Source organism: Zingiber officinale, chromosome 8A (assembly GCF_018446385.1).
Source record: "Zingiber officinale cultivar Zhangliang chromosome 8A, Zo_v1.1, whole genome shotgun sequence".
NCBI lineage: Eukaryota > Viridiplantae > Streptophyta > Magnoliopsida > Zingiberales > Zingiberaceae > Zingiber > Zingiber officinale.
In genome coordinates, this window is record NC_056000.1 from 94,630,342 (window position 1) to 94,645,531 (window position 15,190).

The 15,190-nt window shown below is 38.6% G+C and overlaps 1 pseudogene; it reads left to right on the plus strand.

The window, feature by feature from the left end:
* The first annotated feature begins 6,234 nt into the window (after positions 1 to 6,234).
* Positions 6,235 to 10,579, plus strand: LOC122008915 (annotated as a pseudogene).
* Positions 10,580 to 15,190: the final 4,611 nt, after the last annotated feature.

A 15,190-nucleotide genomic window follows, 5' to 3' on the forward strand; every position in this document is an offset into this window, starting at 1 on the left:
TGAACACATCTTGAGATGTTTGACGCACTACCATCCGGTATTTTTGCTTTCTTTAAAACACCATAGAAAATAGTCTTTTCATTCGGAGTCATGGAGAAACATGCTTTTTGAGAACATTATATTTTTACCTTCATTTGTCTCTTTGGGATGAAGTTTCTTTCTAATGCCCATGTCTTGTAAGTCAAAACGAGCTTTTTCATGATCTTTTGTCTTCCCTGGGATATCCAACAAAGTCCCAATTATATTATCAAATATATTTTTCTCTATATGCATCACATCAAGGTTATGGCGCAAGCTATTGTGCTTCCAATATGACAACTCAAAAAAAAATTGATTTTTTCTTCCAAGGACCATTGGTAAGTTTTTTTTTTGCATCTTTCCAAAGACATTATTGAAGTTTTCTAATAATTCTAAGGTATCTTTCCCTTTCAACAAAGTTGGTGGAGGCCTGGATTCTTTTCTCCCATTAAAAGCCCTTGTATTTGATCTATATTCATGATCCATAGGCAAAAAAACACGATGATCCATATAACACATCTTTCGACTATACCTCAAATAAGTTGAATTAGTGTTATAATTGCAACAAGGACATGCTAATTTCCCTTTTGTACTCCACCCACTCAACATAGCATACCCAGGAAAATCACTAATAGTCCACAATAGAGCTGCTCGCATTTGAAAAGTTTGATTTAGTGAAGAATCATATGTTTCTACTCCTGAATCCCACAATAACTTCAACTCCTCAATCAATGGTTGGAGGTACACATCAATGTTATTCCCTGGTGATTGCGGGCCAGGGATTAATAAAGACCAAGGTGGAAAGTTATATGGTATCAAAACCACAAGCCAAGTACTGTGAGACACATTCATGGATCTAAAAGGATTAAATCCATTATTGGTCAATCCAAGCCTTATGTTTCGTGAATCACTGGCAAAGTTAGGATGACATTTATCGAAGTCTTTCCACGCCTCTCCATCCGCGGGATGCCTTAACTTTCCATCCTTTGAACGCTCCTCTTCATGCCACCTTAATGAGCCAGCTGTCTTTGAACACAAAAATAACCTTTGAAGCCTAGGAATCAAGGGGAAGCGTCTCAAAACTTTACCGGAAATTTTGTAAGCTTTCTTATTTTCCTCAAGTTGGCGATCTCCTTCAACATTCTCAATCCATCGTGGAGCTCCACAAACATGGCAAGAGGTGTCATTCTCGTGATCTTTCGAATATAGCATGCAGTCATTAGGGAAAGCATCAATCTTTTTATAATCAAGCCCCAAATCCCTTATCATGCCTCTAGTTTTGTTTAATGAATCAGGAATATTCAATTGAGGCATAGATTCTCTCAACAGCACTAATAAAGCATTGAAAGATGCATTACTCCAACCATAAAGGTACTTCAACAAATATAGTCGAATAGTGAATGACAATTTAGTGAAGTTTTTGCAACCCGGGTACAACTCTGCCTTTGCATCTTCAAGTAGATTATAGAACATTTTAGCATCTTCATTAGGGCCTTCGCCAACTCCATTTTCTTCTTGTGCCACATCTCTAAATTGTTCATACAATAGTCCATCAATATCATCAATTGCATCCTCTCTATCATCCATATCACCATTGAGATCCATCGGGTTTATTAGCCCCTCACCATGACGAACCCAAACATCATATCCTTTTTCAAATCCGTATCCAATTAAATGATCAAGCACCACTGCCCTTGTCCTCCAAAAAGCATTGTGGCATTTAGCACAAGGGCACAAAATCTCTACTCCTTGGGGGTTTCCTTTTGTGTACGTATAATTCAGAAAAACTTCAACACCATTAATGTATTATGGGCTATATCTTGGTAATTTCATCCACGCCTTGTCCATCGGCTTCCTTAGGATAGCATCAAATAAAAAAGGATAAGGAATATTTACTTGTATGCCAATATGTAATGAAAAGCTATGACATTCTTAAAAGGCATGAATATGATGTTGAGTTAGATTCACCCACCAAAATAACATGAATGAGAGTCCATAAAAACATTCTTAAAAGGCATGAATATGATGTTGAGTTATATTTACTTTTCCAAATCATTTTTTGTCATAGCACCTTACTTGTTCCCTGGTCAAATGTGTTGTTACAGTTAAAACCTAGAAAAACATCTGTTATAACAAACATCTAAATTTAATGTGAAAGGGTTATATACTGTTCACTATAGAAACACAATTCAAAATTGAGGTTGGAAACTACAATCCTTGTGATTGAGTGGGTCTAAGCCACCAAAACTCAAAGTGTTATAAATTATTTTGAATTTGGACCATCTTGACACTTCTGCATTTAGTCAAAGCTTAATAAGGAAAAATGAACATAGATAATCAAAATTAATAGATTAAAAAATGATGGGTTGTTTTTATTATTCAATCAAAGAAGAACTAACTAATGATATAGCTTCTACACCAACCAACCAATTCAAAAATATTGGCATCAAACGAAGTCTAGCATTACTAGTAGTTCTAATAATTCCATTAACTTATTAATAGACAATAGAAACTATTATATCTTAATCTACCTCCCAGGTTAGAGCATAGAAACAACCTGTCCAATTTTCTATGTAAAATATAAGATGTCCCTAAATGCAATAATGAAAAGATGATTAATATATCAAAGATAACTCTCTAGACTAATCTTTAAATGAAATGATAATTGGATTAAACTTGACAATATCTAATGGAGATATCTTCAAAAACATAGTTGGTAACAATATTCCAAGACAGACTATTTCAAAAGATGAAGTTGGCGACAATCTTCAAAAGAGATAATATAATTTACTTCCTTAACTTCCCTGTTAAATAATATCGCAGCTGGATTCCAAAGGTTTTGCAGACATAAAGACAAAAGAAAGTAGAGATAAGGAAGTCAATGAAGTGTTAGTACAAGAGGTGAAATAGAGATACCAACAAGAGCACAGATTCCTCTGTACAAACATTAATATAAGCTGAAAGACATTAGTACTGAGATTCATATGATTGGCCAAAGACAGTACAAATAACAATTGGGCAGCCTGATCTATTGAGTCATTTTGGCTCAACAAGGTGAATGGCTTTTCTAGAGCATGGGATGTAGAGAGTAAAAGGAGCTCTTATTACATATGTTGATGGCCAGCCAAGGGCATGGTGGGTTACAAGAACATACTGCGAGATGATTACATTCATCGAATAGCAAGCCTTTTCTGAGAATTAAGTTCATGAGACATTTTGTTAGGACTGGCCTTAATTCACTCTCATGGTAGAGTAGGTATAAATTTCTTGTATTCTGCTCCATTTAAGATGTATAAAGAGTATTTAGTAAAAAGTAATTTGTCATGATAGATTCGATTAAAGTCATGATTGGATTAGATGTCTACATAAAAGGACGAGACATATCAAAACCTTCAAGTTCCAATTGCTCTGTCCAAGTTGATCTTTAGGGGATGATGAGAAGACACTTCCCTCAATATCACAAACATACTCAATAATGCTTTCTTATAGCAGGGAAGCTTTCTTATAGCAAGGAAGGGAATCTACCTTCCCCCTTTTACTTGAAAAGAAAAAATAATGCAAATAGTGAATAAAAAACATCTCCTAAGCATTATATCAAACAATTATTGTGCATGTTACTACAACAAAGGATCTGGCGATAATGAAGTAGCGATAATCAAGCAGAGACTGAAATTATAGTTGGATCAAGGGCGCAAGATTGCCACAGGATTTGCAATCAACAAATAGTAAAATTGAAACAACCTACGGACCTCGCACCTGCTTCAAGGCCACCCGTTGCCTTCTCAATCGGAACTCAAGTTGAAATCTATCTGCTCTTTGTCCTCTCCCTCGTAAGGGATGCGATCAGGTCTCAGGACTGGTGCAAGCGGTCGGCTTGCTGTTTGTTAACCAGCTACTCCAAGAGAGCCCACATAAACATGGATTGGTGTAACCGGGGGAGACGACGCTTGTGCCGGTGGGGTAGACAGTAATTTTTGGAGGGTGTGTGGTGCATGGTTGAGGGAAATGTGCGCGCGGGTAGGGAAACTTTAGGAGGGAAAAGAAAAAAAAAGTAGGGAAAAGAAAAGGTCGGGCAAAAAAATGAGTAGGGAAATGCGCGCCTGGGTAGGGTTTATTTTAGAAAAGGAAAATTAAAATAGAAATTTTATTTTAGAGAACGGTTATTAATCGTTGGAGAAAAATTAAAAAACACCGTTGCCTAATGTATTTTAAGAGAACGGTTTTTAATCGTTGCAAAAAAATTTAAAAAAACGTTGCCTAATGTATTTTAAAAGAACAGTTTTTAAACTGTTGCAATGAGAGGCGTTGCAAAAAATAAAGAATATTATAGTTTACACCGTTGCCTAATGTAACGCAACAATATTTAAAAAAATATATTAAAAATCATTACCTAATCTATTTAGTATAATTTTTTTAATAAATGTATTTTAGAGAACGATTTTTAATCGTTGCATATTAAAAAAATTTATTAAACCAGCACTATTAAAAACCGTTGCCTAATGTACTTTAAGAGAACGATTTTTAAGCCGTTGCAATGAGAGGCGTTGCCAAAAATAAAAAATGTTGTAGTGAGATAAAGGTAAAGGAAAGCTCGAGTAGGAGGAGGCAACAATAGCGATGTTTTGTGTGTGTGTGTGACGGAACAGTGGAAGGAGATCTGGGAACTTGATGCTAAAGTATTTTCTTCTCTCCGCTCTACATGAAATACTATCACTCGTTGCTTAGGATGAATTTATCAGTTTGACATTAATTAGAGTGGCAGGGAGGGAAGATCTTGAAGTATGCTTAAGGGCTGAAGATAGGAGAGATCAGTTATCACTTCCGGAAGGCCCAATTACAAGACTATGGGCAAAGCGTTTCAAGGAAGCACTAAATGGGCTAATAAAAAAACATTGGGAGGACTATGAGCAAGGAGAAACCAAGATAATCGCAACTGCTAGTCGTGGCCTAATCCACGTAATCGGGCACAACCATCCATGACTGGCCGCGCTTAATGGAAGAACGCTAATAAGCATGCAAAGCATGGGAATTCGTTCATGCATGAAGACTTAAGTATTTTAGATTGTTTAATGAAGCATGCAACTTGGGACTCTAATTGTGCATGCATTTATTTTGTTTTGGGTTTTTAGATAGCTTGCATGAGGCATGCAACATTGGGACTCTAATTGTGCATGTACTTATCTTGTATTTTCCTTGTTCACTCCCATTATATAAGGGAGGGACATCTTAGTATGAAGCAACTTAGTTTTTGGTGAGATTGTGTGCTCTCTTAGTTCTTGAAAGAACTTGTTGAACTTATCGAGTCTACTCTCGTGGCGTTCAACCCATCGAAACTTATCACCCGTAGATGTGGCGTTTCTTTCCTTTGTAGGCTTGGTTCATGCCAATTCTTGGTTACGGGTCAAGCCTCACACTCTTGTCTTTAGTTCTTGTGGTTCTATCCACCTTTGTTTCGGGTTCCATCACATTTGTTGGTGGGGTTCGTATCATCTAGTATAAGAGCTTCGGTTCAAAGGCAAGTGCAAATCTATCTTTACTTGTTGTTCAGCCAAAAGCAAAAAAAAAATTATGGAAAAAAAAAGAAAAAAAGAGCGCAACGAAAAGACAAAAAAAAAAAAAGAAGAAGAAAGCGCAAAAAAAAACTGCTTGTGTGAATCGAAGTAAATTGTCTTCAACAATTCTTTTCTTGTTTTCCTTATTCTCAAACTTCTACTCTTTCATTTTCTCTTAAAATTTTGCCATCATAAGTTTCGGTGGTATCTTTTGAATTGCTACGTGATATTCTGATTTGTTCTAGAGTTTGATCAAGAACTGAGAGATATCATCAATTGAGAGCTACCATCCAAACGTGAGTTGAGTGCTTGTGAGGTTTTCTTTCATTTTGCAGCCATGTCCAAGAACCAGGAGGATGGAGCAAATGAGGTGGCTAGGCCACTTCCGAACTTGCAATTACAAGCATTGATGGGGGAGATGCAGCGGATGATGAGGGAGGAATTAGAATCTATCCATGAGAGGTTGGATCGGGTGGAGGATGGGACACCAAGAAGACATCAACAAGATCGTATTACTAGACCACAATGAAGGCATGCCCAAGGGATTGATGTCGAAGAAGATGAAGAGGTTATTGTGGAAGACTTTGATGAGCAAAACTACAATCGGGGCAGGATTGGACATCGAGGAGATAGAAACAGAACTAGAAGAAATAATGATTTAGGAGGGATTAAGATGAAAATTCCAACCTTCCAAGGAAGAAATGACCCAGAAGCTTACTTGGAATGGGAAACTAAGATGGAAATGGTGTTTGAATGTCATGAATTCTCAGAGTCTAAAAAGGTGAAGTTAGCTGCCATTGAATTCACTGATTATGCTATTGTTTGGTGGGATCAAGTGGTGATGACTAGGAGAAGGAATAGAGAGCAACCTGTGTCCACTTGGGAGGAAATGAAAGTGCTCATGAGAAGGAGGTTTGTACCCAGCCATTATTATAGAAGCTTATATCAGCGGCTTCAAAGGTTATCTCAAGGCTCCAAAAGTGTGGATGAATATTTCAAGGAGATGGAGTTGTCCATGATCCGAGCTAATATTGATGAAGATTAGGAAGCCACCATGGCCAGGTTTTTACATGGTTTAAACCCAGAAATTGCTGATATTGTTGAATTGCAGCATTATGTTGAGCTGTCAGACATGGTCCACCAAGCACAAAAAGTGGAAGAACAACTCAAGAGGAGAGGATTGGCTAGGAGGGGGCAACCAATGACTACTCATGGCACATGGCGGACAGCTCCAAGAAAGGAGGAACAACCTCAAAATAAGCCAAAGTTTGAACCCTTCAAGAAGCCCAAACCTACACCATCTACTACTCAAGGTAATCGCGAGCCCATTTCCTCCAAAACTCGTGATATCAAGTGTCTTAAATGTCAAGGGCATGGTCATATAGCTAGTCAATGTGTGAACAAAAGGGTGATGGTAATAAACGCTCAAGGTGAACTTGAGTCGGAAGATAAGGATGAAATAGTTGAAGAAGTGCCACAAAAAGATGACAGTGATGATGAACAACATGCTGTTATCGGAGACTTATTGGTGGCCCGACGAGTTCTAAATCTACAAGCGAAGGAGGAAGAAGGTAATCAATGGAAGAATTTGTTTCATACCCGTTGCTTTATCAATAACAAGGTTTGCAGTGTTATTATTGATGGGGGGAGTTGCACCAATGTGGCAAGTACTGATTTGGTGGAGAAATTATCACTACCAACTCGAAAACATTCACGACCTTATCGACTGCAGTGGCTAAACGATTGCGGAGAAATCAAGGTAACAAAACAAGTCTTGGTAGCAATCTCCATTGGCAAATATGAAGATGAGCTGTTGTGTGACGTGGTTCCCATGCATGCATGCCATCTATTGTTGGGTAGACCTTGGCAATTTGATCGAAAGGTAACACATGATGGCCTCACAAATAAGTATAGTTTTACTTTGAAAGGGCAACCTATTATTCTTGTACCGTTGACTCCAAGACAAGTTATGGAGGACCAGTTGAGACTACAAAAAGAAAATGAAAAGAAGAAAAAAAAAATTGAGAGAAAAAAAATTGAGAAAAAAGAAGAGGGAAAGAAAAATGAGAGGAAAGAAGATGAGAGGAAAGAGACAAAAAGAGTGGGCAAGGAAAAAAAAGGAGAGAGAAAGAAAAATATTTTTTATGCAAAAAAAAGTGAGATTAAGTGAGCTTTGTTTTCAAATCAGCTGCCCCTTATCCTTTTGTATAAGGAGGCACTCTTGAGCACTAACGACCTTAACAATTCTTTGCCTAGTGTTATTGTTTCTCTCTTACAGGAATTCAAGGAGGTCTTTCCTGAAGAGGTTCCACATGGTTTACCTCCCATTAGAGGAATTGAGCACCAAATTGACTTCATACCTGGTGCCTCCATTCCGAATTGACCTGCCTATAGAAGCAATCCGGAGGAAACAAAGGAACTTCAGAGGCAAGTTAATGAATTATTAGAAAAGGGATATGTTCGAGAAAGCATGAGTCCTTGCGTCGTGCCTGTGTTACTAGTTCCCAAGAAGGACGGAACATGGAAGATGTGTGTGGATTGTCGAGCCATCAACAACATCACGGTAAAGTATCGCCATCCAATTCCTAGGATTGATGATATACTTGATGAATTGCATGGTTCTTGTGTGTTCACAAAAATTGATCTTAGGAGTGGATATCATCAGATTAGGATGAAGGAAGGTGATGAATAGAAAACTGGTTTTAAGACTAAGCATGGCTTATATGAATGGTTAGTAATGCCTTTTGGCTTAACTAATGCTCCTGGCACTTTTATGCATTTGATGAACCATGTTTTGCGTGCTTTCTTAGGGAAATTTGTAGTTGTGTATTTTGATGATATTTTGATTTTTAGTAGAAGCTTAGAAGAGCATGTTACACATTTAAGGTTAGTTTTGAGTGTGCTAAAAGAAGAATTGCTTTTTGCTAACCTCGATAAATGCACCTTTTGTACGGACAAAGTTATGTTTCTTGGTTTTGTTGTTAGTACTAAAGGCGTTGAGATGGATGAGGAAAAGGTGAAAGCAATCCAAGAGTGGCCAACACCGACAACAGTTAGCCAAGTGAGGAGTTTCCATGGTTTGGCCAGCTTCTATCGATGGTTTGTTCGTGATTTTAGCAATATTGCAGCTCCTCTTACTAAAGTCATCAAGAAAAATGAGTCATTCAAGTGGGGAGAGGAGCAAGAGAGAGCTTTCAACACTTTGAAAGAAAAGCTAAGTTCTGCTCCTTTACTAATCCTACCAGATTTTTCTAAAACATTTGAAATCGAATGTGATGCTTCTGGTGTTGGTATAGGTACTGTGCTTATGCAGGAAATGAGACCCATTGCTTATTTCAGTGAGAAGTTGAGTGGAGTCACTCTCAACTATCACACATATGACAAGGAAATGTATGCATTGGTGAGAGCATTGGAGACATGGCAACATTACCTATGACCAAAAGAATTCGTGATTCACATAGATCATCAATCTCTAAAGCATTTGAAGAGCCAACATAAGTTGAACCGACGCCAAGCAAAATGGGTAGAATTCATTGAGACATTTCCTTATGTGATCAAATACAAGCAAGGAAAGGAGAACGTAGTTGTTGATGCACTATCTCGAAGGTATGCTTTACCGTCCACTTTAGATACGAAGTTACTTGGATTTGAATATATCAAGGATTTATATACTAACGATACTGATTTTTCTGAGGTGTTCAAAGCATGCGATAAGGTTGCATTTGGTAAGTTCTTTAGGCATGATGGGTTTTTATTTCGTGAAAATAGATTGTGTGTCCCTATGTGTTCGTTACGTGAATTATTCACTAGGGAAGCCCATGGTGGTAGATTGATGGGTCATTTTGGCGTTACTAAGACTTTAGGGGTTTTACAGGATCATTTCTTTTGGCCTCATATGAAACACGACGTGGAAAGAATTTGTGAGAAGTGTATCACTTGCAAATAAGCTAAATCTAAATTGAAACCCCATGGCTTGTATACTCCTTTGCCTATACCTAGTGAACCTTGGACTGATATTTCAATGGACTTTGTTTTAGGATTACACCGGACCAAGAGAGGGAGAGATTCAATTTTTGTTGTGGTAGACAGATTCTCTAAAATGACGCATTTCATTCCATGTCATAAAACCGATGATGCATCGCATATAGCTGAATTATTCTTTAAAGAGATTATTAGGTTGCATGGCATGCCTAGGACCATTGTCTCTTATAGAGATGCAAAATTTTTGAGTTATTTTTGGAAGACTTTGTGGGGGAAATTAGGAACTAAATTGTTGTTCTCTACAACTTGTCACCCCCAAACTGATGGGCAAACTGAAGTGGTCAATCGAACCTTGTCCTTTTTACTTCGTGCGGTTTATTAACAAGAATTTGAGAATATGAGAAGATTGTCTACCTCATGTTGAATTTGCTTACAATAGGAGCATACATTCTGCGACTAAATTTTCTCCATTTGAAATTGTTTATGGTTTCAATCCCTTGTCACCATTAGATTTGATTCCTTTAGTTGTAAGTGATCATATAAACATAGATGGTAAGCAGAAGGCCGAATTCGTAAAGAAGATTCATGAACAAGCACGACTGAATATTGAGAAAAGAACTCAGTAATACATGCAACAAGCTAACAAGGGGCGCAAGAAAATTGTGTTTGAACCAGGAGAATGGGTTTGGTTACACCTCTGAAAGCAGCGATTTCCGGACAAACGTCGTTCTAAACTTCTACCTCGAGGGGATGGCCCATTTCAAGAATTAGAGCGCATCAATGATAATGCCTACAAACTTGAACTACCAGGTGAGTATGACGTACATTCTACTTTTAATGTTACTGACTTATCCCCGTTTGATGCAGGTGATGACTTGAGGACAAATCCTTTTCAAGAAGGGGAGAATGATGTATGCTCAAGGGCTGAAGATAGGAGAGATCAGTTATCACTTCCAGAAGGCCCAATTACAAGACTACGGGCAAAGCATTTCAAGGAAGCACTAAATGGGCTAATAAAAAAACATTGGGAGGACTATGAGCAAGGAGAAACCAAGATAATCGCAACTGCTAGTCGTGGCCTAATCCACGTAATCGGGCACAACCATCCATGACTGGCCGCGCTTAACGGAAGAACGCTAATAAGCATGCAAAGCATGGGAATTCGTTCATGCATAAAGACTTAAGTATTTTAGATTGTTTAATGAAGTATGCAACTTGGGACTCTAATTGTGCATGCATTTATTTTGTTTTGGGTTTCTAGATAGCTTGCATAAGGCATGCAACATTAGGACTCTAATTGTGCATGTACTTATCTTGTATTTTCCTTGTTCACACCCATTATATAAGGGAGGGGCATCTTAGTATGAAGCAACTTAGTTTTTGGTGAGATTGTGTGATCTCTTAGTTCTTGAAAGAACTTGCTGAACTTATCGAGTCTACTCTCGTGGTGTTCAACCCATCGAAACTTATCACCCCTAGGTGTGGCGTTTCTTTCCTTCGTAGGCTTGGTTCGTGCCAATTCTTGGTTACGGGTCAAGGCTCACACTCTTGTCGTTTAGTTCTTGGGGTTCTATCTGTTGGGTTTTTCGGGCCGCAAAAACCACTTTTTCGCGTCGCGGAAACCCCGAATCACCCTAGCCAACGGATCTCGTGCGAAGAAAAGATTTCAAAACAAAATTACGAGTACGAGTTTCTACTTAGATCTACTCCTAAATCTACATGAAACGAGTTATACCTTTGAAGCGAAGCCCTTCGCGTTCCCGCTCGTCCAAACGGTGCCGGATCTCAAGAGTATCAAGATAGATACTCCTCTAGAAGTATCCACACGAACACGTAGGTGGAGAAAACCACACAAAAAGGTGTGCTAGCACCTATGTGTGGTTCGGCCAAGTTGAGGAGGAGAGGGAGAGGGAGAGAGCTCCAAGAGGAAGAAGAAAGAATAATGCACTTGAATGAGGAAAATCAATTTCATCCCCATTCAAAAGTGGCCGGCCATATTCAAAGTGTAACTCCCAAAATTTGCATTAAGTGCAATTAATGTGAAGCTATTAAAGAAAATGACTTTGTAACTTCCATGAGGTGGCACCCATGATGATGTGGAGTAACATCATTGGTCCACATCAATGCCTACTCACCAATGAGATGGCATAAAGTCAAGTCAAACTTGACTTTTAATCTTCCTCTCAAGTCAAGTCAAACTTGACCAAATCTCTTCCATGGTTGATCTAATCTAACCATTTGATTCAAGCCAACTTAATATAATGAATCTAATTCATTAAATTAAGTTAATTTAATGAGTCATAATCTAAATTAGACTCATTGAATACATGAATCCACTTGAGTCCAACTCAAGTTAGCCCAATTAGGATTACTCTTAATCCAATTTGATTCATCAAATGAATCTAATCCTCTTGGTTCATCATAAGAACCTAATCTCCATCTAATTGTCCTTAGTGTGTGACCCTATAGGTTCTTGTAACGTTGGCAATGCCCTAAACCCATTTAGGAGCATAAGTAATGAGCGGTATCTAGCAACACATCATTACTACCCAAGTTACAAGAATGTTGAGATCCAACATCACCTTGTGACTACTAATTGTGACTCCTCACAATATATGACAAGTGTCCTTCTATCCTAGACATCTAGATTGGTCAATGTGAGGCATAGACCGTGTCATCCTCTGACCAATCTAAATCTTGAACTCCAAGTAGACTCATTAAATCAAATGAGCTCAATATCCTATATTGACTCATTTGGGCATGGCCATGCACTTCGTGATCTCACTCTATCAAGAATACCGATGTCTCTCCCGTCATATTGGAGGGATAGATCCCATCTACATCACTCACATCCCTCTGCATAATTTATTATATACCCAGTAATCGCCTTTATAGTCCACCCAGTTACGGGTGATGTTTAACGAAACCAAAGTACATAACTCCTTATGTAGGGATCTATGGTGACTTCAGGTCTAAGGACTAGTAGTCATACTAATAGCCACATGAGAAAGTATATGACACTCATATAACGATCCATGATACTTTCTCATGGCGGGTCATTCAGTATACATTCTCTAATGTATACCCATGTGTCAACTTGATATCTCTATATCCATGACTTGTGAGATCAAGTCATCGAGTTGACCTACATGCTAGTCTTATTGCATTAACATTGTCCCTGAATGTTAATACTCGACTAGGAATGATTAAGAGTGGTGTTCCCTATATCATCTCACTATCGATTCAACCAATCGATTGATATAGGTAAGAACCTTCTACTCAAGGACGTTATTATACTTAGTTTATTTGGCACCAATACAAGTAAGTATAATAACCAAACAAATGCCTTTATTAATATAAAAATATGATACAATAAGTCCATAATACAATCATCAAATGATTGGCTCTAGGGCTCTAGCTAACACTATCCACCTTTGTTTCGGGTTCCATCACATTTGTTGGTGGGGTTCGTATCAGATCTAGGGTCTCCCCAAAGGGGAGGATCCCTCTTCAAGCAATGGACGAGAACCCTAACCCAAAGATAAGTACAAAGAGGAGAACAATCCCTTTTTGTAGAGCAGGGTGTGACCCCCACATGACCCATGACACGGTCGTGTGGATTCACACAGCCTCGGGACTCTTCCTCTCGGCCAAGGTGACACGGCCGTGTGGATTCACATGGTCGTGCACCTCTTCCTCTCGGCCAAAGGGGCATGACCGTGTATTTTCACACGGTCATGCACCTCTTCCTCTTGGCCAAAGGGACACGATCGTGTATATTCACACGGCAGTGCACCTCTTCCTCTCGGCCAAGGGGACACGGTCATGTGTATTCAAACGATCGTGCACCTCTTCCTCTTAGCCAAGGGGGCACGGCTGTGTGTATTCTCACGGTTATGCACCTTTTCCTCTCGACCAAGGGGACACACGGCCGTGGGACCGTCACACGGCCGTGCCCTGCGCATTGTATCCTTGGGGCGTCTGACCGAATAGGTAAGGGTAAAAGGTCGGGGCATTACAGTTTGGTATCAGAGCAAGTTTCATCCTTCCACCACACACATCAAGCATTGATCCTGCAGCTTCCAAGTAAGAAAGTACCTTCTCACAACTTTTATTCATTCTATCTCTGTTTGATTAGAACTATTTGTAAGACTAAGTATGCTTATACATGAAAGTATTAAGTGTTAGTTAGAGCCCTAGAGCCAATCATTTGATGATTGTATGGACTCATTGTATCATATTTTTGTATATTAATAAAGGCATTTGTTTGGTTATTATACTTATTTGTATTAGTGCCAAATAGACTAAGTATAATAGCGTCCTTGAGTAGAAAGTTCATACCTATATCAATCGATTAGTTGAATCGATAGTGAGATGATATAGGGAACACTACTCTAAATCATTCCTAGTCGAGTATTAACATTCAGGGACAATGTTAATGCAATAAGACTAGCATGTAGGTCAGCTCGATGACTTGATCTCACAAGTCATGGATATAGAGATATCAAGCTGACACATGGGTATACATTGGAGAATGTATACTGAATGACCCACCATGAGAAAGTATTATGGATCGTTATATGAGTGTCATATACTTTCTCATGTGGCTATTATTATGATTATTAGTCCTTAGACCTGAAGTCACTATGGATCCCTACATAAGGAGTTATGTACTTTGGTTTCGTCAAACGTCACCCGTAACAGGGTGGACTATAAAGAAGATTACTGGGTATGTAACAAATTATGCAGAGGGATGTGAGTGATGTAGATGGGATCTATCCCTCCCATATGACGGGAGCGACATCAATATTCTTGATAGAGTTAGACCACGAAGTGCATGGCCATGCCCAAATGAGTCAACATTAGATGTTGAGCTCATTTGATCGAGTGAGTCTACTTGGAGTTCAAGATTTAGATTGATTAGAGGATGACACGGTCTATGCCTCATATTGATCAATCTAGATGTCTAGGATAGAAGGACAATGACATATTTTGTGAGGAGTCACAATTGGTAGTCACAAGGTGATGTCGGATCTCGACATTCTTGTAACTTGGGTAGTAATGATGTGTTGCTAGATACCGCTCATTACTTATACTCCTAAATGGGTTTAGGGCATTGCCAACGTTACAAGAACCTATAGGGTCACACACTAAGGACAATTAGATGGAGATTTGGTTCATATGATGAACTAAGAGGATTAGATTCATTTGATGAATCATATTGGATTAAGAGTAATCCAAATTTGGCTAATTGAGTTGGACTCAAGTTGAGTCATGTATTCAATGAGTCTAATTTAGATTATGACTCATTAAATCAACTTAATTTAATGAATTAGATTCATTATATTAAGTTGGCTTGAATCATTTGGTTGGATTAGATCAACCATGAGAGAGATTTGATCAAGTTTGACTTGATTTGAGAGGAAGAGAAAAAGTCATGTTTGACTTGACTTTTTGCCACATCACTAGTGAGTTGGCAAGATGTGGACCAATAGGATTGCTCCACATCATCAATGTGTGCCACCTCATGGAGGTTACAAGCCTCCATAGCATTTAATGTGGCTGGCCCACATTAAATGAGGAGGTTACACTTGTTGCCATGTCATTTAGTGAGGTGGCAAGATGTGGACCAATAGTGT